The sequence below is a fragment of the Callospermophilus lateralis genome, chromosome 4 (genome assembly GCF_048772815.1).
Source record: "Callospermophilus lateralis isolate mCalLat2 chromosome 4, mCalLat2.hap1, whole genome shotgun sequence".
Classification (NCBI taxonomy): domain Eukaryota; kingdom Metazoa; phylum Chordata; class Mammalia; order Rodentia; family Sciuridae; genus Callospermophilus; species Callospermophilus lateralis.
Window position 1 is genome coordinate 166,506,224 of NC_135308.1, and position 23,553 is coordinate 166,529,776.

The 23,553-nt window shown below is 43.4% G+C and overlaps 1 protein-coding gene, 1 non-coding gene and 1 pseudogene across 14 annotated transcripts in view; 1 reads left to right on the plus strand and 2 right to left on the minus strand.

The window, feature by feature from the left end:
* Positions 1–672: 672 nt before the first annotated feature.
* Positions 673–843, minus strand: LOC143398732 (U11 spliceosomal RNA). Its single transcript, XR_013091330.1, has one exon. It is a non-coding gene; the product is annotated as a U11 spliceosomal RNA (small nuclear RNA).
* Positions 844–3,790: 2,947 nt separating this feature from the next.
* The window catches only part of Ppp6r2 (protein phosphatase 6 regulatory subunit 2), a 94,442-nt gene continuing 74,679 nt past the window's right edge, over positions 3,791–23,553 (plus strand). For 5 of the 13 annotated variants that reach the window (XM_077109354.1, XM_077109359.1, XM_077109362.1 and 2 more), the window contains exons 1-2: positions 3,791–3,992; positions 19,762–19,856. The gene's annotated coding sequence lies outside the window, so the exon portion shown is untranslated. Of the gene's footprint in view, positions 3,993–19,761; positions 19,857–22,853; positions 22,970–23,553 lie in introns of all 13 variants that reach the window. The other 8 variants (XM_077109361.1, XM_076855548.2, XM_076855549.2 and 5 more) reach the window with 4 other exon arrangements.
* On the minus strand, positions 10,600–22,988 carry LOC143398594 (small ribosomal subunit protein eS27 pseudogene; annotated as a pseudogene).

A 23,553-nucleotide genomic window follows, 5' to 3' on the forward strand; every position in this document is an offset into this window, starting at 1 on the left:
AGCCACTGGGATTAAAGTCATGTGCCTCTGTGCCTGGCTCTAAACCAATTTTGAATTCCTGAAATAAACCCACTAGTCTTTAGTAGATAATCCTTATGATATGTTGCTGAATTCTGTTCTAGAGCTCTTTGTTCATTCTTGTGGATTTGAGTGAATTCTGGTGTCATTTCCTTTTAGCTTGAAGAACTTTCTTTAGAATTTCTAGTAGGGCGAGAATTTGTTCATTTCCAGGACTATTTATTTATTGGTTTTGGGGATCTAATCTAGGGCCACTTTACCACTGAGCTACATCCCGGTCCTTTTTTATACTTTATTTTGAGACAGGGGCTCACTAAGTTGCTGAGGCTGGCCTCAACTTGCGATCATCCTGTGTCAGCCTCCCAAGTTGCTGGGATTACAAGTGTGTACCACCATGTCAACTTGCCAGGGCTTTTTTTTAAGAGTAAATTTCATTAATTAATTAATTTGTTGGTTGAACCCAGGGCCTTGTACATGCGAGGCAAGCATTCTACCAATGAAGCACATCCCCAGACCTATCCAGGGCTTTTTATTTATTTATTTTAAAATATTTTTTTTAGTTGTAGATGGACACAATATCTTTATTTATTTATTTTATGTGGTGCTGAGGATTGAACCTAATGCCTCACACATGCAAGGCAAGTCCTCTCCCACAGAGACACAACCACAGCCTGCCAGGGTTTTTTAATTAATTATTTATCTATTTTTAATGTAGGATACTGCCCAACTGCCAAAAACTCAACCTTCTAAAATCTGTTGATGTCAATTCACATGAAGAGTAACCAAGTTGCCCTACATGTGCCACTCACTACAAAAGCCCTTTTTGTTTTCTTTTTTCTTTCTATCCTAGGGACTGAACCCAGGGCCACACCATCATTGACAGGCTTTACTTTTCCTTCAGCATTCTGAACATTATATTACTACCCTTATGGCCTCCATTGCCTCTTGTGAGAACTCAGGAGTTAATTGTACTGTATTCCCCTTTATGTGATGAGTCATTTCTTTCCTGCCACTTTAATGATATTCTTTGACATGTGGCAATCTGATTGTGGTGTATGTAGGTGTGACTCTCCTGTGTTCATTCTCTGTGGGGTTTTGGTGCCTGGGCCTGTGTCTAGTTGTATTGTGTGGCTCTTGAGGAAGGACAAGACAGATCACAGCTAGTCCTACTCTGGTGGTGCTCCAGAGGCAGCATAAATCTTATATCACAGCTTTGCCTTTTCAGTTTATTGGTGAATAATTTGGTATTTGATATTCTTAGTGATAGAGTTCCTTTTCTTTGATCCTTCTGTGTCAGAAATAGCTGGCTTTGTTCTAGCCATTCTGTGTATGCTGCAAGGTGGTTAAAGAACCATACATACAAACTATGTCTGGCAACCAGTTATAGAAACAAGGAATGTATTAGTTTTGCATATTTTCTCAATCCTTGTTATATTATATATTTTCACATACTAATCACTTTTTTCCTTTTCATTTTAAAAAATATATGTGTTTCTAGAGGTTAACTTCACTATTTAAGTGTTAACATAAGAGACTTCTCAGTGGGACAGCAACAGCATTTTAGGAGTATTCAAAACAGCTAGTGATAGATATACTGCCTATTGTGAATGTGCATATCTTCCTATTAGGGGAAGAATGAGGATTTTCTTCACTTGCAATAAAATAAAAGTATCTGGTCAGATGAAAATACAGAGTTGTTTACTTGCTGCATGGAAGTACAGACGTATGAAAAGATGCATACGGAGCTGACTAAACCAGTTTTCCATCTGCTCTCCTCACCTCCATGATGTGAATTTTTGCCAGTAGAGGTTTGGAGAATCCCTGCAGGAGGAACAGAGTTCTTGGTTCCCATGTGCATTCTTTCTCTTCTTGATCCTATTGTGTGACCACCAGTGGCATATGGGCCCATCCACTTGCACTTACCTGCATCAAGTTTTGGTGCCACACTGTGGATAGCTGGCCACAGAGCTTCAGTGGCATCCCAAGTGGATTCCCAGGGAGTCGCAGGCATCTCAGTGATAGGTTTCCAGCTTGGCCCCCCTGTGCCTTGGAAGGTGTACTCCTGCCCACCAAGCTCTGCTCTGCAGCTACATATAACTCTACCCCAGGGCAACGAAGGGAATGTCAGATGGGCTGCATTCACACTTCTCTAACAAGGAGTGACCTCCCATTTTGCGGAAGAGATCCTCTTCCAAGTTTTCTCTTTCTTGAATATAGTTGTTTTTATTCACTTATAATCTCATTATTGATAATAATATTTATGTCAAGCTTTCTCTGTTGAAATCATTGTGTGGTTTCTGTCTCCTTAGGGATTCTGATGCTGATACCATTGCAGAGGAGGAAAGAACAAGCAGGAATAGGGGATTTGAAGAGTGTGTGTGGTGCAGGCTTGAGGTTTGAAATAGGATGGCCAGGGAAGTGAGGGGCAATGGATGCAAGTCAGCAAACATACCAATAACTAGGGGAAGAGCATGCAAAGATACAGGGACAGTGAAAGCAAATGGCCTGTGCAGGAGGTTATTATGATAAGCCAAATGAAAAAGGGAATAGTAGGGGAGATAAAATCACAGAAGGGCAACAATGAGGGCTCTGACTTTCATCCTGTGTGAGGCAGGAGCCCCTGGGGGCAGAGGTGTGAACTGACCTATTTTAACGGGATCCCTTTGGGTGCTGTGCTGTGCTGACTTGACCTACTGCAGGTACTCCAGGACAGAAGTAGGGAGTCTCTGGGAAGGCTGTTGTGAGTCAGGTGAGGGAAACTGATCTTGTAACAGCACGTTCTTAGTAGAGCGCTGGCTACAGGTTTGCTGATTAATCTAGTGTGGGTGTGAATGGAGGTGGACTCCTGCCCACCCAGGGACTCTGAGCACAGGAAGAGTATCAAAGGCAGGCAGACAGTTGCACATTTATGGCTATGGGACATCTGCATCTGTTGCCCTGTCCCAAGACCCCATTTGGCAGCTCGGCCCAGCAGCACCTCCAATTTATGCAGGGAGGGGCCGGTGAGCAAGGGCAATTCACAGCAAGACAGCGTCAGACAACCGGGGCGTCCTCTTCCCGGTCCACAGGCTGACGCGTTTTAACCTCCATTTCTTGGAAGCTAACTCCAGGGAACTCCGCTGCTCGTTCCGGGTCAGGCTGTTTCAGACCTCACGTCCAAGGAGTTGCGGTCAAAGTGCCCCAACGTGAGTGGCCATGAGAAGAGACCCCAGGCCACTTGTGGGTTATGGTGCTGCTCCTCTTGCATTAGAAAGTGCAGTATCCCAGGCTGGGGTTGTGGCTCAGCGGTAGAGCGCTTGCCTAGCATGCATGAGGCACTGGGTTCGATCCCCGGATCCACATAAAAATAAATAAAATAAAGGCATTGTGTCCATCTACAATTTTAAAAAAGAAAAGAAAAGGGGGCTGGGGTTGTGGCCCAGTGGTAGAGCGCTCGCCTGGCACCTAGCACGTGCAAGGCGCTGAGTTCGATCCTCAGCACCACATAAAAATAAATGAAATAAAGGTATTGTGTTTAACTACAACTAAAAAATAAATATTAAAAAAAAGAAGTGCAGTATCCCAAGCAAAAGTTAATTAAGCTTGAGAAAGGCGCGCCCCGCAGAAACCCGCGAAGCGGGAGCTCTTAGCCCAGCGGGTCCGCGCCTCCGGGCCGCCAGGAACCACGCCCCATATCCCCGCCTACCCAGGCCCCGCCCCGCGCGGCTCCGCCCAGCAGTGCGCGCGCCCGAGCGAGGCCCCGCCCCGGAGCGCGCTCGTGGCCGCCATTTTGGAGCGACCGGAGCGGCGCCCGCGGCCCCGAGGCGGCCCCGAGCCGGTCCCGAGCCGCTGCGGCCGCGCCAGTGTCCCGAGGCGCCGCGCTCCGAGCCGGGCTCATGTGCGTGCGGCCCGCCTCAGGCCGCCCGGGCTTCGCCTCCGCCCGCGCCCCGCCCGGGCCTCCGAGGAGCCGCCGCCACCCCCGGCCCGCGGGGCAGGTGAGTGCGGCCGCGCGCGCTGAGGCCCGGCGTGGAGGGACCCGGCCGGCGGCGCCCGGGCAGTTGCCCCCTCGGGTCGGCCCGCGGGCCGCTGCCGGCAGTACCCCGTCAGCCAGCCCGCCGCTAGTGTCGTCCCCTCTCCGCCGGTCGGCGCCCCGCTTGTCAGAGATGACCGTCCCCTCCACCTGGCAAGGCCCCCTCTGCCCCTTGCCCGTGTGGCCCCACCGCGCCAGGCCCTCCGCAGCTGGCGCAGCTGGCGGTGACCCCTGTTGTCAGCAGGGCCAGACCTGTCACGACACCCCGTGCAGTCGGTGTCTTTGCCTCTGTGCCTTTCGCAGCCTGTCAGTGGCCTCCTTGTCTCCCCTTCCTGCCTACCCCGTCCCTTCCCTCTGCGCCAGGTGGGTGGGCCCCTGATGGCAGCGCTCCCGCACCCTTCGTGTTTTACACTCTTCCCACCAGTGCCCTGCCTGCTGCTCGAGACCCACCCGTCAGTGCCCCCCATCATCACTCCTCTTTCCCAGCATCCCCCTATTAGGGGTCTAGATATCACCCACCGGTCGCTTCTGTTCTGTCATCTTCTCTGGCCTATCTCCCTACCCCTAACTGCCCCATTCTTTTCTCAATCCCCATCATCTTTTCCTTCATACCTGTCACCTTCCTCTATGCTTCTTACTGGGCTCCCCCTGCCTTTTTTTTTTTTTTTTTTTTAAGGTACTCAGGATTGAACCCAGGTGTGCTGTACGACTGAATTACATCCCAGTCCTTTTTATTTTGAGATAGGGTCTTGCAAAGTTGCTGAGGCTCGCCTCAAATTTGCAGTCCCCCTGCCTCAGCCTTCCAAGTTGCTGGGATTCACAGGCCTGCCCCATTGTGCCCAGAGCTGAGCTCCCTTTGTGGTCCACCCCCTACTTCCCCACCTGCTACTTTGTATCTGTAGCTTACCATTCACTTGTTACCGACTGCTCCCAGTTGCTATTGATCCCTTGCCCTGTCACCACCAGCCCTCCAAGTCCATCACTTCCACTTTGGTCCCTGTCTCTCATTGCAAATCCCCCCCCCATTCTGACCCTGTACCCTTCTCCTTTCTGGGACTTGCCCCCCCCCCATCACCATCCCTGGTAACTGCTTCTTGACATGGTCTTTCAGTGCATCACCCATTGCTAATACTCTGCCATCATCTTTTCTCGATACCCTTTCCTTTCTGTCTTCCCTTTTGACTTCCCCAGTTCTCATGTCATCCAACCCTGGAGGCCAGAAGAATCTAGCAATGAGAACAGTGGGAAGATAGAGCCTTCCAGGATGAGAGGACAGCAGGTGTAAAAACTGAGACAGGAAAGGGCTGAATCCCCTCCAGGAATCAGGATAAGATTAATGTAGGTAGGGTAGGGGTGAGACAGGAGCCTGGGTGGAAGAGTTGGTCTTCTACTCAAATTATTTCCTTCAGGCATTAGTGAGGTGTTAGACTGAGTCCGAGTTATGGGGAACCCTAGTTGTAGATTGAGTTGAGGAATGCCACAATCATATGGATATGGCATATGAATAGGAGGAGAGTATAGTTGTGGTGTGGTGGTGACTTAGACCTCAGTAGTTATCTTAGGGAGATATTTTGGGAATTGAGCTGTTGGAACTTGATAGATTAGAAGAGAGGTGTAAGGCCAAATGCTGTGGCATATACTTGTATTGCAGGGCACAGTGGTGCACACCTGTAATCCCAGTGATTTTAGAGGCTGAGACAGGGCAATCATAAGTTCAAGGCCAGCCTTGGCAACCGTGTCTTGAAATAAAGAATAAAATGGTAAGTAATAAAATGGTCTGGAGGTGTAGCTCAGTGGTACATTGTCTCTAGTTCAGTCCTTAGTATGGAAAGGAAAAAAGAAAGAAAAGAGGTGTGAGAGAATGAGAGGACTGAGCATGATTTCTAGGATTCCTGATGGAACAAATGGATAGATAGTGTCACTGATTCCTGAAAGGAGGAAGTTAGATTGGGGTAATGATAGGCATCGGGAGCTATTATATGTTGGAGTAGTGAGAGAAGTTCAAGGGCCATTAGGGAGAAAGCATCTTGCGGAAGAATCTGGAACTCAAAGATAAGACCAGGCTGCAAGTATACAACTTTAAGCAGGAGGCTAATGTTTAAAGCCTTGGAAATGACTGGTTACTTAAAATCTCTCTCACACACACAGCAGAATTATTGAGCATTATTATATGCCATTGCATTAAATGCTATATGTGAATCATTTCATTTAATTCTTAGAGTAACCCTAGGACATAGAAAGTGTAATTTCCCTGTTTCATAGATGAAGAGACTGAAATATACAACAAATAAGTGATAGAGCCAGGATCTGTATCCCAAGCAGTTTGACTGAAAATCTCCCCTGCCTTTTTTATAGGTTAAAGGCTAACTTTTAGAATATTTTGTTTTTAAGATGTTTGAATAAAAATAACAATGGCTGATTATGTACCGGGCACTCTGTGAATTTGTGTGAATATGTATGTATGCTCTAGTAAATATTTGTAAAAACAGGCCCAGGCACATTTTAAAGTACATTATCCATATCTCTTGTACTCTTTAAAACAATTTAGCAATATAGTTACTCTTGATATTCTTAATAATATTCATGTAAGAATACTGAGGCACAATAAAATAAGTAAAATGTCTGAGGTCAAAATAAACCAGAGAGCCAGTACTCAACTCAGATGGTCAGTCTCCACAGCCTGAGCCCTTTCACTGTTGCCTCCTGTGAGTAGCTCACATGGTCATCTCAACTAGAATTTAAAAGGTACCAAAGTGAACACATGAAAGCAGTTCTCTCACCTGGTCCCTCAGCTATCCTCTTCCTTTTCTCCAGGCATCAGATGTTGCTGTTTTCCTTTTTATACTTCTAAAGATAGCTTATTAATAGACAGTCCTGTGCATATGTGTGTGAGAAAGATATACACATTTTATAGAAATGAGTAGCATGTGTTTTTCACCCACTATAAATATGCCCCTGTCTTCTGAGTGGTCAGGGTCTTGGCTCCTCTTGCTCTCTCCTGCCTGAGAGTCCCTCCCCACATACTCCACTGCTGAGCTACTTATGCTCCTGGTCTGGCCTGGATGCCACAGGAAGCCTCCACTTCACCCCTAGGGCACAGGGTGTTTTATTTGTTCCATTGCTCTTGCTTAGCTCTCCCTTGTAGGCTCGTGAATGTTTCTGAGTTCCAGGATGCATCGTATGCCCAGGAGAATTAGGTGTTATGCCCCTGAATATACAAGACCAAATATTTTATACAATATTCTGTACTCACTTTATATATAATACTTCTTACCTACTTTTGTGTACATGCTGTGTGACAGTTGCATGGACCTGTGATTACCAGTCTGAGGCCAACAAATCTCAGTTTGATGTATAGGTTAAACAAAGATTTAAAATTATTTTTACACACATTATAAGGGTTTAACTAGGTCATCTCATGCTCATTAGGAGGCCTGGTTGGCAGCTTTATATAGTTTTAAAATTAAAATCCAAAATAAACTAAATATGGTCAGTCTTTCGATAATAAAATTGTTTTTGATGAAAAGATTAAAAACTGTTGTTCTATTTGGTCCTTAGTGAAAATATTTTTAATTAGTGTTTATACAAGTTATTGTCATTAATTTAGAAGTTATCTATTAAATAACAAATTTTCAATATTGTCAAAAAAATGAGTAGTGTATTCCATACATTCTTCAGTATCTCACTTTTTTGTGCGTATGGTTCTGAAGATAAATTTAGGGCCTTATAAATGTTAGACAAATGCTCTACCACTAAGCTATATTCCTAGTCCAGTATCTTACTTTTTTAAAAGTCATGTTGGAAATCATGTGATATCTGCATATAGCGAGCAGCTCTCATTTGTTTCTGTGTTTTTGCAGAACTGAGAATGCAACCTAGGACTTTCCTTGCACAGGCGAAGCAAGTGCTCCACTGCTGAGCTGCTTTCCCAGCCCAGCTCTCATTTTTTTTTTTTTTTTTTTTTTTTGGTACTGGGGATTGAATTTAGGGGCACTCAAACACTGAGCCACATCCCCAGCCCTATTTTGTATTTTTATTTAGAGACAGGGTCTCACTGAGTTGCTTAGTGCCTTGCTAAATTGCCGAAGCTGGCTTTGAACTTACAATCCTCCTTGCTTCAGCCTCCTGCCTCAGCCCCAACACGCTGGGATTACAGGCATGCACTACCACACTTGGCATTTTCATGTTTTTATTGTTGTTGTTACTGAGAATTGAACTCAGGGGCACTCAACCACTGAGCTACATCCACAGTCCTATTTTGTATTTTTATTTAGAGGCAGGGTCTCATTGAGTTGCTGAGGGCCTCACTAAGTTGCTGAGGCTGTCTTTGAACTCACGATCCTCCTGCCTCAGCTTCCTGAGCCACTGGGATTATGGGCTTGTGCTACTGCGTCTGGCTTTTCATACGATCTTTTTTGCAGAGATTGAACCCAAGGGTGCTTTACCATTGAGCTACATACCTAACCCTTTTTATTTATTTTTTTTAATTTAGAGACAGAGTCTCACTATGTTGCTTAGGACCTCACTAAGTTACTGAGGCTGGCTTTGAACTCGTGATCCTGCCTCAGCCTCCCCACCACTGGGATTTAGGTGTATGCAACCACAACCGTTATTTTTTATTTTGAGACAGGGTCTCACTAAGTTGCTTAGAGCCTCACTCTAAATTGCTGAAACTGTTTGTGAACTTGCAATCCTCCCGTCTCAGCCTCCTGAGCTGCTGGGTGTATAATATTTTATTTTGTTTAAAATATTGCATTTAGTGGCTGGGGTTGTAGCTTAGTGGTAGAGTGCCTACCATATGTGAGGCACTGGGTTCCATTTTCAGCACTGTATATAAATAAATAAAATAAAGGTCCATCAACAATTTAAAAAATTTAAAAAATGTTGCATTTAAAAATTATCCAAGAATATTTGACATGCAGTAAAAGAGCAGATCTTTATTTTTTATTTTTATTTTTTTTAAGGTACCAGGAATTGAACTCGGGCTCTTGACCACTGAGCCACATCCTTAGCCGTATTTTGTATTTTATTTAGAGACAGGGTCTCACTGAGTTTCTAAGCACTTTGCAGTTGCTGAGGATGGCTTTGAACTTGTGATTCTCCTGCCTCAGCCTCCTGAGCTGCTGGGATTACAGGCATGGGCTACCACGCCTGGCAAAAGAGCAGATCTTAAATGTCTAAATTGGATGTGTTTTAACAAGTGTATACACACTTATGTGTCTGCCCCTCATATTGAGATATAAAACATTTCCATCAACCCTGAAGGTTTTCTTGTCTCCTTTAAGTAATTTAAAACCATTTCCCCAAATCTTTAGGTAACCGTTGTTATGATTTTTGTCACTATAGATTAGTTTTGCTGGTTTTTGAGCTTTAGGTAAATGAAATCATCCCGTTTTGTGTTTGTCTTTTGCTCAATTTAATATTTTTGAGATTTGTTGATTTTTGAGGCGTGTACCTTTAGTTTGTTTCTTTTTATTTGGGTATTATTGTATGAAAATAGCGTGAGTTGTTTATCTGTTTTTTTCATTGATGAACATTGGGTTATTTTTATGTTTTTTCTGTTATTTCTAAAGTCACTATAAAGATTCTTATACAGTTTTTTTTGTGGACATACATTATTTCTTTTGTAGGAATATCTAGGAATAAAATTGTTGTATCTGTTATTATAGTTATACAGATGTATGTTTTAGTTTTTAAGAAATTTTAAGAGTTTTCCAAACTGATACCATTTTACACTCCCACCAGTAATGTATAAGTTTGTACAGTAATGTATAAGTTTGTTTTTTGTTAGTACTTGGTATTTTCAGTCTTACTAACTTCCCCCCGGTGAGGGGGATCAAACACAGGGTCTCAAGCATGCTAGTAAGAACTGAATTACTGAGCTGCACATTCTCAGCCTCAGTCTTATCAGTTTTAGCTTCACAGATGGCAGTTGTTTCTTATTCAGTTTTAATTTGCATTTCTCTAATGAATGAGGGGTGAGCAGCTTTCCATGTGCTTAGTGGACGTTTGTATATCTTTGTGGAGTATCTATCTAAGTCTTTTGCCCATGATTTATTGGATTGTCTGTCTTTTTATTGTTTATTTTAAGGAGTTAAAAGTTGGTTCTGGTTACAAGTCCTTTGTAATGTGTAGAAAGTTGTGCATGTATGGATATTCATACATGGTGAGGGCGTGGGAGAAGGGGACGGATGTTGGTTTTCCTGTTCTATGATTCTTCCCTTCCTGTCTCCCTCTCTTTCTTTTATACTGAGCATTGAACATAGAAATGCTTTCCACTGAGCTATATTTATCTCCAGACCTTTTATTTTTTATTTTGAGACAGGTTTTTTTGCAGAGTTGCTTAGGGCCTCACTAAGTTGGTAAGACTGGCTTTAAATTTGTGTTCCCTCCTTCCTCAGCTTCCAGAGCTGCTGAGATTACAGGGATGGGCCACCGTGCTGGCTCTTTTCTTTCTTAGGGGCACTTTACCACTGACCTACATCCCCAGGCCTTTTTATTTTATTTATTTAATCTATATTCAAAATGTGTTAATTGGGATGGGTTCCCACTTATCTTGATTCAGGTTGCTTTTAGTGCTGCTCTCTCCTATAGGAATTTTCTTCTGTAAGCCTTGCTTTTCCTCTTGAAGGCTGCAGAGGACAGGGGAGTAGCCAACACACAGAACTACTGTTGGCATATGGCTGAAGGCTGTGGTGATTTTTATAGCATCTTGGGCATTTCACATCTGTGAAGTGGGAATGAGGGCTCTGCACCAGGTGTTGCTTCCTGCATTCCCTCTTCTCTTCTGGAGAGGGATGTAGGAGATCTTTGAAAGAAAGGAGAGCTTAACCCTTGCTGCACCTGGTCTGTGCAGCTGGGCTGCCATCTTACCTTCTCTCTGCTCCTGTCTATGAGAACAGTTATTATCTAAGCAGTATGGAGGGTGAATGGGACCCTCTATGATCCAAAATCAGTGTGAGGGAAGCGTGTAGAAAGGAGCGAGATCTCCACAGAAACCTAGGCTAAAGAGCTCTTAGGTATGTTTTCATGGGGAGATTATCGTTGCTGGAAAACTTTATTTTTTATTTTGAGACAGGGTCTTTTTTGTTAAGTTGTCCAGGCTGGCCTTGAACTTGGGATCCTCCTGCCTTAACCTCTTAAGGTACTTGGATCATAGGTGTATGCAACGTGCCCAGCACATGGCTAATATTTTTTTTCCCCAGTGCTGGGGATTGCACCCAGGCAAGCACTCTACTACTGAGCTATATCTCCAGCCCTGTCTAGTAATTTTTCATTGTATAATGGACATTGTATATGGTCCCTTCTATAGACTCAGGTTTATGTTGTTTCCTCTTATAGAGTGTTGAGTTTTGTTGGGTGCCATGGCGTATGCTTATAATCCCAGCTAGTGGGAGGCTGAGGCAGGAAGATCACAATTTCCAGGTAGCCTGGTAAATTTACAAGACTGTGTCTCATAACAACGGGGTGTAGGGATATAGCTCAGTGGTGGAACTCTTGTGTGAGGCCTTGGTTCAATCTCCAGTACTAAAAAAAAAAAAAAAAAGTTGAGTTTTGCTGGACCTGGGTTGGCACATGCTATCCAGGAGGCTGAGGCAAGAGGATGACTTGAACCCAGCAGTCCAGACCAGCTTGGGAAACATAGCAAGACCCTGTCTTAACATGCATGAGCACCCACACAGAGAAAGAGCATTGAGTTTATTACTCATGCTGAGGATTGAACCCAGGGCCTGTGCGTGCTCTTTATCACTAAGCTGTGCCCCAGCAAGAGTGTTGAGTTTTGTTAGGGCAGGCTGTTGTTGCTGGAGATCATCTTGTGATTTGCAGCCTTTATTCCAGGCTTTGCTAGAGTAGGTGTGTTTTTGGTTTGTCCTAAGTTTTAGGGCATAACCATGAGTTCTAGAACATGGTCCTTCCTCCTAAGATGTGGTCCTTCTGGGTTATAATAGAAAACCCTTCTGATTTGGCAGAACTTGAACTCTAAATGTGCTGTTTTCCCATTTCAGGACAGCTGCTGTGATGTTTGTGGCTCTCTCAGCTTCTAACAGCTGCTTTCTGCTTCTTTCTTGGAGTCTCATCCACCAATGCAGTTTCTGAGTCAGCCAAGGATTAGAGAGGAGTTTAATGCAGATTTGGGGGATCCCCTTTTTATTGTAATTTTTCTCTCAGTTTTCATTCTCCAGTCCTGAACTGAACATTTTCCTCATTTTAGTAAGGCTGCTGATTTTACTTAAGCACTATCTCTTGTGTTTTATGAGAACAGAGGTATGCTCACAGATCAAAGCTGTTCAGTATAGCGCTCATCTACTCAATTTTTCTTTCAGTAATTGTGCCCCTCTAGTTTCTACACATTCCTTGCCATCAGATAGCTGGTTTTTATATCTGTCCAGTGTTCAGAGTTTGTGTGTGTGTACAGGATCTTGCCATGTTTCTCAGGCTGACCCTGAACACCTAGGCTCAAGTGATTGTGCTGCCTCAGTCTTCCCAATTGCTGGGACTAGAGACTTGCCTTCTTAAACCCATGATGCACACCCAACATAGGGAGAGAAGAGAGACTAGGATGAATAGAGGCCGACAAGGACTGGCGTTGGGATTGGAAGAACATAGGATGTGTTGTCAAACAAGGCACTGCTGGATGTGGGGGCCATGCTGTGATCCCAGTGACTGAGGAGGCTGAGGCAAGTTCAAGGCCAGCCTGGGTGACTTAGTAAGACTCTGTCTCAAGATAAAAATAAAAATAAAAAGGATCCTGGCGTGGTAGCCTAGGTCTGTAATCCCAGCAGCTCAGGAGGCTAAGGCAGGAGGATAGTGAGTTCAGAGCCAGCCTCAGCAATAGTGAGGCCCTAAGCAACTCACTGAGAGCCTGTCTCTAAATTAAATACAAAATATGGCTGGGAATGTGGCTTAGTGGTTGAGTGCCCCTGAGTTCAATCCCTGGTACTCCACAGAAATAAAAAATAAAATAAGAGCTGGGAATTGTGGCTCAGCAGTAAAGCACTTGCCTAGCACATGCGAGGCCCTGAGTTCGATCCTCAGCACCACATAAAAATAAATAAATAAAATAAAGATAATGTGTCCAACTACAACTAAAAAATAAATATTAAAAAAGTAAAATAAAAAGGGCTAGGGATATAGCTCAGTGCTAGAGTGGTCCAGTGCTGAAAGAAAGAAGTAAAATAGTTGTGTTACATAACAAGCCACCTGGCAATTAATGGCTTTAAACAGTGGTCTTTTTTTGGTCATGAATCTGGGTTGGTAGTTTGGGCTGGGCATAGCAGAGGGGGATGCTCCTTTCTGCTCCCCAGGTTGTAACTTGGCTAGCACACAGGAATGGGCTTCAGCTAGATGCTCAGGCCTCTTCCAGGGTTCTGCCCTCATCAGGGAGGTTGGACTGTGTGTGTTCACACACTGCTCATGGGATTCCAAGATGGCAAAAGTGGAAGCTTTGAGGCCTCTTGAAGCTGAGGCTTACAATTGACACCTTTTTTTGGTTATGGCAGGTCACAAAGCCAGCCTAGAGTCAAGAGATAGTCAAATAGACTTCTTTTTTTCTTTTTTTTTTCTCTTTCTCCATTTTTATTAGTGCACTGTAATTATACATTCTTTGACTTCCTTCTTCAGATGAAGAGCTATGTAAAAATGTGTGTCCGTTTTAAATTTGTCACAGTTGTCTTAGGAGAGGAAAACCAGCTTTCTGGTGAGATAAGGCAGAACTGCTAGGCTATATTTAATGTTTACATGTGGTTTGTGGTCACTAATGTAAAATGAGTAAAACCCAAGCTGGTCTACTCGTAGGTGCCTTCTCTTAACACTCCACACCGTCCCACCCCTTGCTCCTGACTGATGATAATAGTTACTGACATTTACTAGGTACTTGCTGTTTGCCAGGCATGAGTTGAACATTTAGACAGGTTATCTTGTTTGGTATTTGCACTATCCTTTGAGCTATACACTGTCACCATCTACACTGTACATGTAGATGAAACTGAGGCACAGAGCGTACGTTGAAGACTTGAACTCAGGTTTGACTGATAGCACAATTCATGTTCTCATTCTCAGTCCCCACGTGATAACCAGCATCTAGCTGAGTTAGTAGATGGTACTGACCATCAAAGGAGGTATGAAGGGAATGACAAAGATTGATGGTGTGGGGCTGGAGATGTGGCTCAAGCGGTAGCACGCTTGCCTGGCATGCGTGCGGCCTGGGTTCCATCCTCAGCACCACATACAAACAAAGATGTTGTGTCTGCCGAAAACTAAAAAATAAATATTAAACTTCTCTCTCTCTCTCTCTCTCTCTCTCTCTCTCTCTCTCTCCCTCCCTCTCTCACTCTCTCTTTAAAAAAAAAAAAAAAAAAAAAAAAGATTGATGGTGACCTTGCTCTGGTTATATAATTATTAAGTCCTCTGCTTTTTTTTTTTAATTTTAATTTTTACTTTTATTTTGAGACAGCATCTTGCCAAGTTTCTAGGGCTGTCCTTGAACTTGCCATCTTCCTTCCTGAGCTGGGATTACAGGTCAGCTCCACAATGTCTGGCTCAGCTTCCCTCTACTTTCTGTAAACTGTGGTTACAGCAGACAGCCTGCGACACTGAGTTGTGCTGAGCTTTGGATGGCCAGGCTTGTGCAGTGCCTGCCCATAGTAAGGTTTCTGCAAAAACCAATTGTGGTTACTACTTCTTTCTTGGGACTGTATACTCCTAAAGTCAGAGCTCCTTGGCTCTTTTTGTTTATCTTGTTTAGACTTCAGTTTTGCTCATTGCCCATTTCCTCCCTGGTGCTTTTCAATGCTGCTTTCTGATTGGTAAAGCTTTTCATCCAGCTTGTCTCCAGTCATTTTTCCTTCGGGAGTCTCAGCTGAATAGATCTTGTTCCTGCCATCCCTTGACAAAGGAGTCCCATTCTGGATCTGGTGTTTTCAGGAGTGTAGTATTGAGAATTGTGTTTGTGAGCCCTCTGTTATATGTGGGGTGCTATGATGTATCTTTGATTTGTTGTGGTTGATTTCTTTTCTTTCTGGGCCCTGAAGAGTCATCTGTTGGTGGCAATTGTGCTAGGTCTCTAGTGGCAGTCATGAAGCCGTCTATCATGGAGTCACATGTTTACCTGCATGACATGTGTAGTGGTCACTTGCCCAAATTTGCCAAACTTGGCGGTGATGGAATGGGCCCTTACATTTGGGCCTTTGTGACCATGGTCAGGCCTGTCTGCCTCCAGGGCTTCTCTGTCAGCTTCAGGGTCTGTGTTTGGCTCTAGGACTAAAGAGTAGGGGTGAGGGCCTTAGGACCAGTGATAAGAGTGCGTCCTCACAATGCTTACCAGCTCTGTTCTGAGAGCTGCCACAGTTCTTAGGGATGAGTAGATGGTGGATTTTCACTTTTCTCTTGCATCCTCGTTGTATCTAACAGCTAGGGTCATATGCTTATGAAAAACAGGAGGTGTGGAAGGCCTGGTTTAGGCCTGAAAGTGCCCTTGCTCAGGATGTCTGGTGGAGCTGTGTATTAAAGTCACCTTTCTGAGAATTTGCTGGGGTGAAAATTGATACTGCAGAAGTTTGAAGATCCAGCAGTGTGACCATGAAAGCAAGCTGTACTCAGCATAGCACTTGAGCCAGCTGCCAATGCTGAGTCCTCACTGTGTACCCATTGCAGGGCGGGTGCTCCATGGGGTGGGATGGGGCCATGAAGCAGGTAAGGTGCTGTGGACTGAGTTGTGTTCCCCCACAAAGTCATATGTTGGAATCCTGACTCCCAGTATGATTGCATTTGGAGGTAGGACTTTTAGATGATTAGGTTAGATGAAGTCACAAGGGTGGGGCCCTCAAGATGCAATTAGTGTGCTTTATGTGAAGAGCCATATTAGTGTGCTTTATGTGAAACGCTGGCATGCTCTCTTCCTGCTGTGAGGACATGGCAAGAAGGCAGCTGCCTGCCAGCTGTCTGCAAGCCAGGAAGACAGGTCTTATCAGCAACAGCATTGGCCAGTACGTTGATTTTGGACCTCCAGGCTGCAAAACTATGAAGAAATAAATGTCTGTTGTTTATAAACAACCTATCCTGTGGTATTCTGTGTGGCATCCTGAGCTATCTTACAAAGGCTGTCTGGGAGTGAGGGGTGGGCAGGAAGGCAGGCTGGCCCCAGCTGCTGCTGGTCTGAGGATGCATTTTGCTTATGTTGCATAGTAGTGACCCACATAATGTTAAAAAATTAAACTTATTGTCATTTGAAGATTTTTTGAGATTTAAAAAATCATGTGTCTGCCTTTCTTATGGAAACTGGCAGATGTCTCTCCCTGGCCTGGGTTCTTGCATGCCTGCAGCTGACTGGAGAGGGCCTGTCCCGCTCCTTAGGTGAGCATGTGCTCTCTTGTGTTCAGTCTTTACACTGTGTGTGTCTTCTCCTTCCCTCCACTAGTGCCCTGCCTTGTGCTGGCCTTTGGGTTTCAACCCCTGCTTTAGGCTAGGGTAGGAGAATCAGCAATCTGGTGGCCGGGCACCATTGCCATACTAGAGGTTTTTACTGCCGAGCATAGTGCTTTAGGGTGTTTACTTCTAAGTGGAGTCAGAGTCTCCCTTTTCCCTGTCTTACCTTTTTGGTGTTTGGAGGCTAATTTATGTTCTTCTGGCCCCTGACCTCAACACACATACAAGGTTTGTTCCCCAGACAGATTATCTCCTTCTCTCCTGTGCTTCTTGTCCCTTCCTATGGGAATATGCTAGAGTCAGGAGCTGATAGCCGGTAGGGAGGAGACGCAGAGCCAGCTGCCAGCCCTCACTGCTCATCAGCCTGCTCCCTGCTTTTGCGATGGACCTGGGGTTCTACCTGGCCCTGGCTAGGGGAAGGAGTCTAACCTCACAGCATTCACCACTGGCACCTGTTCTGGGACCAGTCTCCACTGTTTCTTCAGTTCCCTGTCTTTGTTTTGTTAGAAAATGTTATCTTCCAGAATTGCAGCTTTGTTTCCATGTATTCATGTATATATTATTCTCTTACAGAGATTTTTTTAAGTATTTTTTTAGTTGTCAATGGACCTTTATTTTGTTTATTTATTTATGTTGGTGAGAATTGAACCCAATGCCTCACACATGCTAGGCAAGCCCTGTGCCACTGAGCCACAACCCCATCCCTAAAAACCGAATCTTTAACAAAGTAATATAAGGCTTCTAATTAAAAAAAAAAAAAAAAAAAAAAATTTGTGGGGCTGGGAGTGTGGCTTAATGGCAGAGTGCTTGCTTAGTATGTGTGAGGCACTGGGTTTGATTCTCAGCACTGCATTTAAATAAATAAAATAGAGGTCTATTGACAATTTAAAAAATTTTTAAAAAATTGTAGTTATAGATGGACAGCATGCCTTTATTTTATTTGTTTATTTTTATGTGATGCTAAGGATCAAATCCAGTGCCTCACCTGTGCTAGGCAAGCGCTCTGCCACTGAGCTACAGCCCCAGCCCAAGACTTCTGATTTTAAAATATGCCCTTACATGTAGCTCTCTCCATCCCCTAGTCCTATTCTATAGGAGCAACTACTTTTAAACTCTTATAGCTACTTAGTTCTATTTATTTATGGGCCCTGGAGATTGAACTAACGGGTGCTCGACCACTGAGCCACATTCCTAACCCTTTTTATTTCTTATTTTGAGATAGGGTCTTGCTAAATTGCTTAGGACCTCAGCCCCCTGAGTCCTGGGATTACACAGTGCCTGTCTATTTGTTCATTTATTTATTTATCAGTATTGGGGATTGAAACCAGGGCCTCATGCATGCTAGGCAAATGTTCTACCACTGAGCTATACCCCAGCTAAAATTTACCACTTCCCATCTTTCACAGTGCTTTTGACCACTTGCATCTATCACATCCATCACCACCATCTGGCACATTCATCACCACCATCTGGCACATCCATCACTGCCTCTCTCCTCCTCTGTTTTTTTTTTTCCTCATTCTGGGAATGTGTGGATTTAACCCAGGACCTCACACATGGTAGGTGAGCCTTCTGCCACTGAGCTTCAGTCCCAGCTCATCTTCTTAAACTGAAACTCTGTACCCATTACAACCCTAAACTCCCATTCACCCTCCCCCAGCCTCTGGTAACTGCCATTCTACTTTCTGTCTGAATTTGAGTAATCTGGGTTCCTAATATAAGTAGAATTATATAGTAAGTGGCTTATTTCATTTAGTAGAATGTTCTAAAGTTTCGTCCATGTTGTATCATATGTTGGAATTTCCTTCATTTTTAAGCTTGAATTTTCCATTGCATGTCTATACCTTTCTGTCCCCCCACCCCACCTTGTTCTGGGGATGGAACCTAGGTCCTTGAACATGCTAAGCATGTGCTTTGTCACTGAGCCATACCCTGAACCTCTGTGTGACATTTTGTATATCCACCCATCTGTCATTGGACACATGAGTTGTTCCTGCTTTTTTGGCTCTTGTCCCTACTCTCTTAGTATGTTCTAAAGAAGACACTCTTGGCCAGGCATGGTAGTGCACACCTGTAATCCCAGAGGCTTGGGAGGCTGAGGTAGGAGGATCACAAGGTCAAAGCCAGCCTCAGCAACTTAGTGAGGCTCTTAACAACTCAGCAAGACCCTGTCTCTAAATGAAATATTTAAAAAGGGCTGGGAATGTGGGCTGGGGTCGTGGCTCAGTGGTAGAGTGCTTGCCTAGCATGTGTGAGGCACTGGGTTCAATCCTCAGCACCATACATAAATAAGTGAACATAATGAAGATATCATGTCCAACTACAACTAAAAATATATTTAAAAAAAAAAAAAAAAAAAGGCTGGGAATGTGGCTCAGTGATTAAATGCCCCTGGGTTCAATCCCTGGTACAAAAAAAAAAAAAAAAAAGATACTCTTGGAGGCTATTGAGTAAGAATCAAGGAAGATGGGTCTGGGGCTATAGTTCAGTGGCAGAGCATTTGCCTAGCACATATGAGGCGCAGTATTTGACCCTCAGCACCTTGAGTAATACTATAAAACATCCTTGAAAGACCCAAGTCAAACTTTAGGAGACAAAGTTCTTAGGTAGAAAGACAATTACATAAAATGTCAATCCTCCTAACAGTGTGTGTGTGTGTGTGTGTGTGTGTGTGTGAGAGAGAGAGAGGGGGGGGGTCTTACTAATGTGTCTCTGTGTGTGTGTGTGTGTGTGTGTGTGAGAGAGAGAGAGAGAGAGAGAGGGTCTTATTAATATGCATGGTCTCAGTGTTGTGTGTGTGTGTGTGTGTGTGTGTGTGTGAGAGAGAGAGAGAGAGAGAGAGAGATAGGGTCTTATTAATGTGTGTGTGTGTGTGTGTGTGAGTGAGTGAGTGAGATAGAGAAAGAGGGTCTTACTAATGTGTCTGTGTGTGTGTGTGTGAGAGAGAGAGAAAGAGAGAGAGAGATAGGGTCTTATTAATGTGTGTGTGTGTGTATGTTTGTGTGTGTGTGTGTGTGTGTGAGAGAGAGAGAGAGAGAGAGAGAGATAGGGTCTTATTAATGTGTGTGTGTGTGTGTGTGTGAGTGAGTGAGTGAGAGAGATAGAGAAAGAGGGTCTTACTAATGTGTCTGTGTGTGTGTGTGTGTGTGAGAGAGAGAGAGAGAGAGAGAGAGAGAGAGAGAGAGAGAGATAGGGTCTTATTAATGTGTGTGTGTGTGTGTATGTTTGTGTGTGTGTGAGAGAGAGGGGGGGGGGTCTTACTAATATGCATGGTCTCAAATGCCTGGGCTCAAGTGATTCTCCTGCTTTAGCCTCCTGCAGGCCACTGTGCTGACTTTGAAGAGGGCTTGCCGTTCCTTCCTTCCTTCCTTCCTTTTCCATGCTGGGGATGAACCCAGGGCGCTAGGTAAGCCTCCACCATTGAGCCACACTACCCAACCCTTTGTTTTACCCAAGATATTCATGTTGTATATCTTGGTCCTTTTTGGTTTCTCACAGACTTAATTTAAGGTAGGTACTTTAAATTATTCTTATTTTAACTCTTGCATGTTCTTATTGAAATCCCTTTTAACTAATTTGTGGAAATCCTTAAGCGGGGGAGGGAAAGGAAATGGGGGAATGAAGGAAGTAGCTAATTCTACCTGCTCTTTAAGTATCTTTAAAGTCTTCATAATTAAAATGTTGTGTTGTTAGAATTTACCTAGCACAAGGTCAAAGTGTTACATTTGTGTGCAGCTTCTGGATTTGGCAGGTGGGATCCATCAGATAGAAATAAAGACACTCCATGCAAGATACTGTTTGTTTTAGTAATAAGAAGAAAGCACGAGCAAAAGCAAATGTGAAAAGAGAGAGAAAAAGAAAAAAAAATATGTCACCAGACAGGGGAAAAGCCAACACCTGAAGTTATGCCTCACCAATTTGCTGAGGCTGGCTTTGAATTCATGATCCTCCTGTCAGCCTCCTGAGCTGCTGGGATGACAGGCACACCGCCCCCCCCGCCCCCCTCCCCGCCACTCCCCCCGCCCCTCCCCCCCAACTGTGCTGGGCAAAGTAGCTCTTTTTATTTATTTATTTTTTAATATTTTATTTATTTAGTTGTAGTTGGACACAATACCTTTATTTTATTTTTATGTGGTGCTAAGGATTGAACCCAGGGCTTTGAAAGTGCTAGACAAGCGCTCTAGTACTGAGCCACAACCCCAGCCCAAAGCAGTTCTTTTTAAAGATAGAAATAAAATAACCTGATAGGGGGAAAAAAAAAAGCAGGGGGAGTGGGGCGCGGGGGTTTGCAAAAGGAAGGAATTGTTTATGGAAAAAATGGAAATGGCTCTTAGATAATTGAAAATATGCTTGCATTTCTTATAATAAAAAATTATAATTAAAATATTGTTTTTTACTTATTAGGCTGGTAGGGTGACCAACTGCCCTGATTTGCCCAGGATTTTTCTAATTTTAGCACTGAAGTTCTTGTGTCCCAGGAAACCTCTCAGTGTTTGGCAAACTGGGATAGCTACATGTTGGCCAAAATCCAAAAGTTTAACCATATTTTGTGTTCACAGGGCTGTGGGGAAAGAAGAGCTGTCTTTTTGCCAGCAGGAATGCAAAATGCTGCAATTCCAATGGGGGAGGAATTGTTTATGTCTTGCAAATTTATATATGCACCTGTCCTTTGCCTCAGAACCCTACATCTAGGTATCTGTCTCAAAGATTTGCTGCCAAAAATAGAAAACAGCTTTTGTAAAAGGCTATTCACTGTAGAATTATTTATCAGGAAAATGCTAGTAAAAACCCATGCTATATGTCTTCACTATGGAAGTGGTAAATAAAACCATGGGGAAAGCATACACTGGGTAATAGCAGTGCAAAGGTAACATGAGCCTTTTTTTTTTTTTTTAATATATTTTTAGATGTTGGTGAACATTTGTTTTATTCATTTATTTATATGCTGTTCTGAGAATCGAACCCAGTGCCTTACACATGCTAGGCAAGTGCTCTGCCACTGAGCCACAACCCCAGCCCAATGTAAGGCTTTTTGATAGGGGGAGGAAATTGTTACCACCTTTAGAGAGTATGAGAGGCACTTCTAGGTGCTGCTGAAATTCTGTTCCTGAACTGGATGGCAGTTTCATGGAAGGGTTATTTTGTGTGTACTTTCCTTTAGTATATTTAAAATCAGTGAAAATGTTACTTCAAGAAGGAAAAAGTTACTACAAGAAGGGAAAGGAGGATGTCTGAAAAAAGCAAGATACCAGAATATAATTTGTGGTGTGCTCTTTTGTGAAACAAAGGTTGGAAACAATATGAAAATGCATATTACTTTTAGTTTAAAAAGATTTCAGGTGGTTTGGGGCATGCCTGTAATCCCAGCTACTCAAGAGACGGGAGGATCACAAGTTTGAGGCCAGCCTTAGTACTTTAGTTAAGACCCTGTCTCAAATAAAAACCAAAAAGTGAAGCACCCTCATGAGTTCAATCACCAGTATGGGGGGAAATGTAGTTACAGGAAGGCTCTGAAATATGAAACTGTGTGTGTGTGTGTACACATGTGCAAAACTGTTGTATTTATAAAAATGGCAAAAAAAAAAATCAACTCAGCAGTCAGTGCACATTGCATACCTCACATCTTCAATAATAAAAGGTACAAGTCTTTTAGAGCTCCATCTATTTGTGTTTGAATTATGTGACCTTTCTTCCAGTTTCTGATCTTAAATTTCTGGTTTACGAAATCCAAAAGGAAAATACGGAATAAATTAATACAACATTAAATAAGAGTAATCACAATTAAGATGAAGTAAGGAAGGCCAAAACATTAAAGTTGTAAAATTGGCTTGTTACTAGTTGGGACCAGTTCCATACCAGGAGTTAGGGGGAGTACATACAAATATTTTTAAATAGATTCCTTATGTTGCTCTGACATGTTCTCTTCATTAGCACACTGTTAAACCAATCAGAACCTCTGTAATCTTCCTTCCTTCCTTCCTTCCCTCCCTCCCTCCCTCCCTCCCTCCCTGGGAGATTGAACCCAGGACCTTGTGTATACTAGGCAAGCACTCCATCCACTGAGCTATATCCCCAGCCCAGAACCCCTATGTAGGTATATTCCTTTACATTAATAGTACACACTGTCACTCCCTGAAAAGCTGTCAGTCTCAAATGACTTAGTGAATGGAAGGAAATAAAAAAGAGGATAAGTGATATTAAGGAGAAATAATAGGGGCTGGGGATGTGGCTCAAGCGGTAGCGCGCTCGCCTGGCATGCGTGCGGCCCGGGTTCGATCCTCAGCACCACATACAAACAAAGATGTTGTATATCTGCCGATAACTAAAAAATAAATATTAAAAACTCTCTCTCTCTCTCTCTCTCCTCTCTCACTCTCTCTTTAAAAAAAAAAAAAAAAAAAAGGAGAAATAATAGAATTAGAAAATTCATGCTGGTCAGCTTGTTAGCAACAAGGGATGGTTTCCTGTTGATAAAGTTCCTGTGGAGTGGGAATGATGTCTTACCTGGGGCTGCAGTAGGTAATTGCATGTTCTTCATCTTTGCTCTAACCCCCCAAATCAAAATAGTTTTGCCCTTTATGCAGTAATCTCCTTTAAAAATATGAAAATTCAGACTTTTTTGTTAAAGTTAAAGTTTAACCTTAACCTTGCTTTTAACTTTTTCCCTTTATCTTCTCTGGACTGGTCACTTTATCTTCCATTTCTTCTTGCTCCTCCCCCTTGGAGACTTCTGCAGACCTACATAGCGTTTTCTCTAACCATACTTCTCTGATTCTAAGACCCTGAAATCTTTTTGAGTGTTTCAGAATTGGAGTATTTTGGATTACAGATTTTCATATTAGGGGTGTTTAACCAGTAAAGTCTATGCAAATGTTACAAAATCTGAAAAATTCTGAAATCTGAAACAATTCTGGTCCCAAGCCTATTTTAAATAAAGGGTACTTAATCTGAATCTGTGCTGAGAGGAAGGAAGCAGGGTCTACTGAGAGAGGTGGCGTGAGATTTCTGTGTTCAGGTTTCTTTCACGAAATGTGGCTGAAGAGAACACTCTTCATGCTGTGTTCTCTCTCATCCTCCTGGTTTTTCAGTTGTGGGTTTGGAAA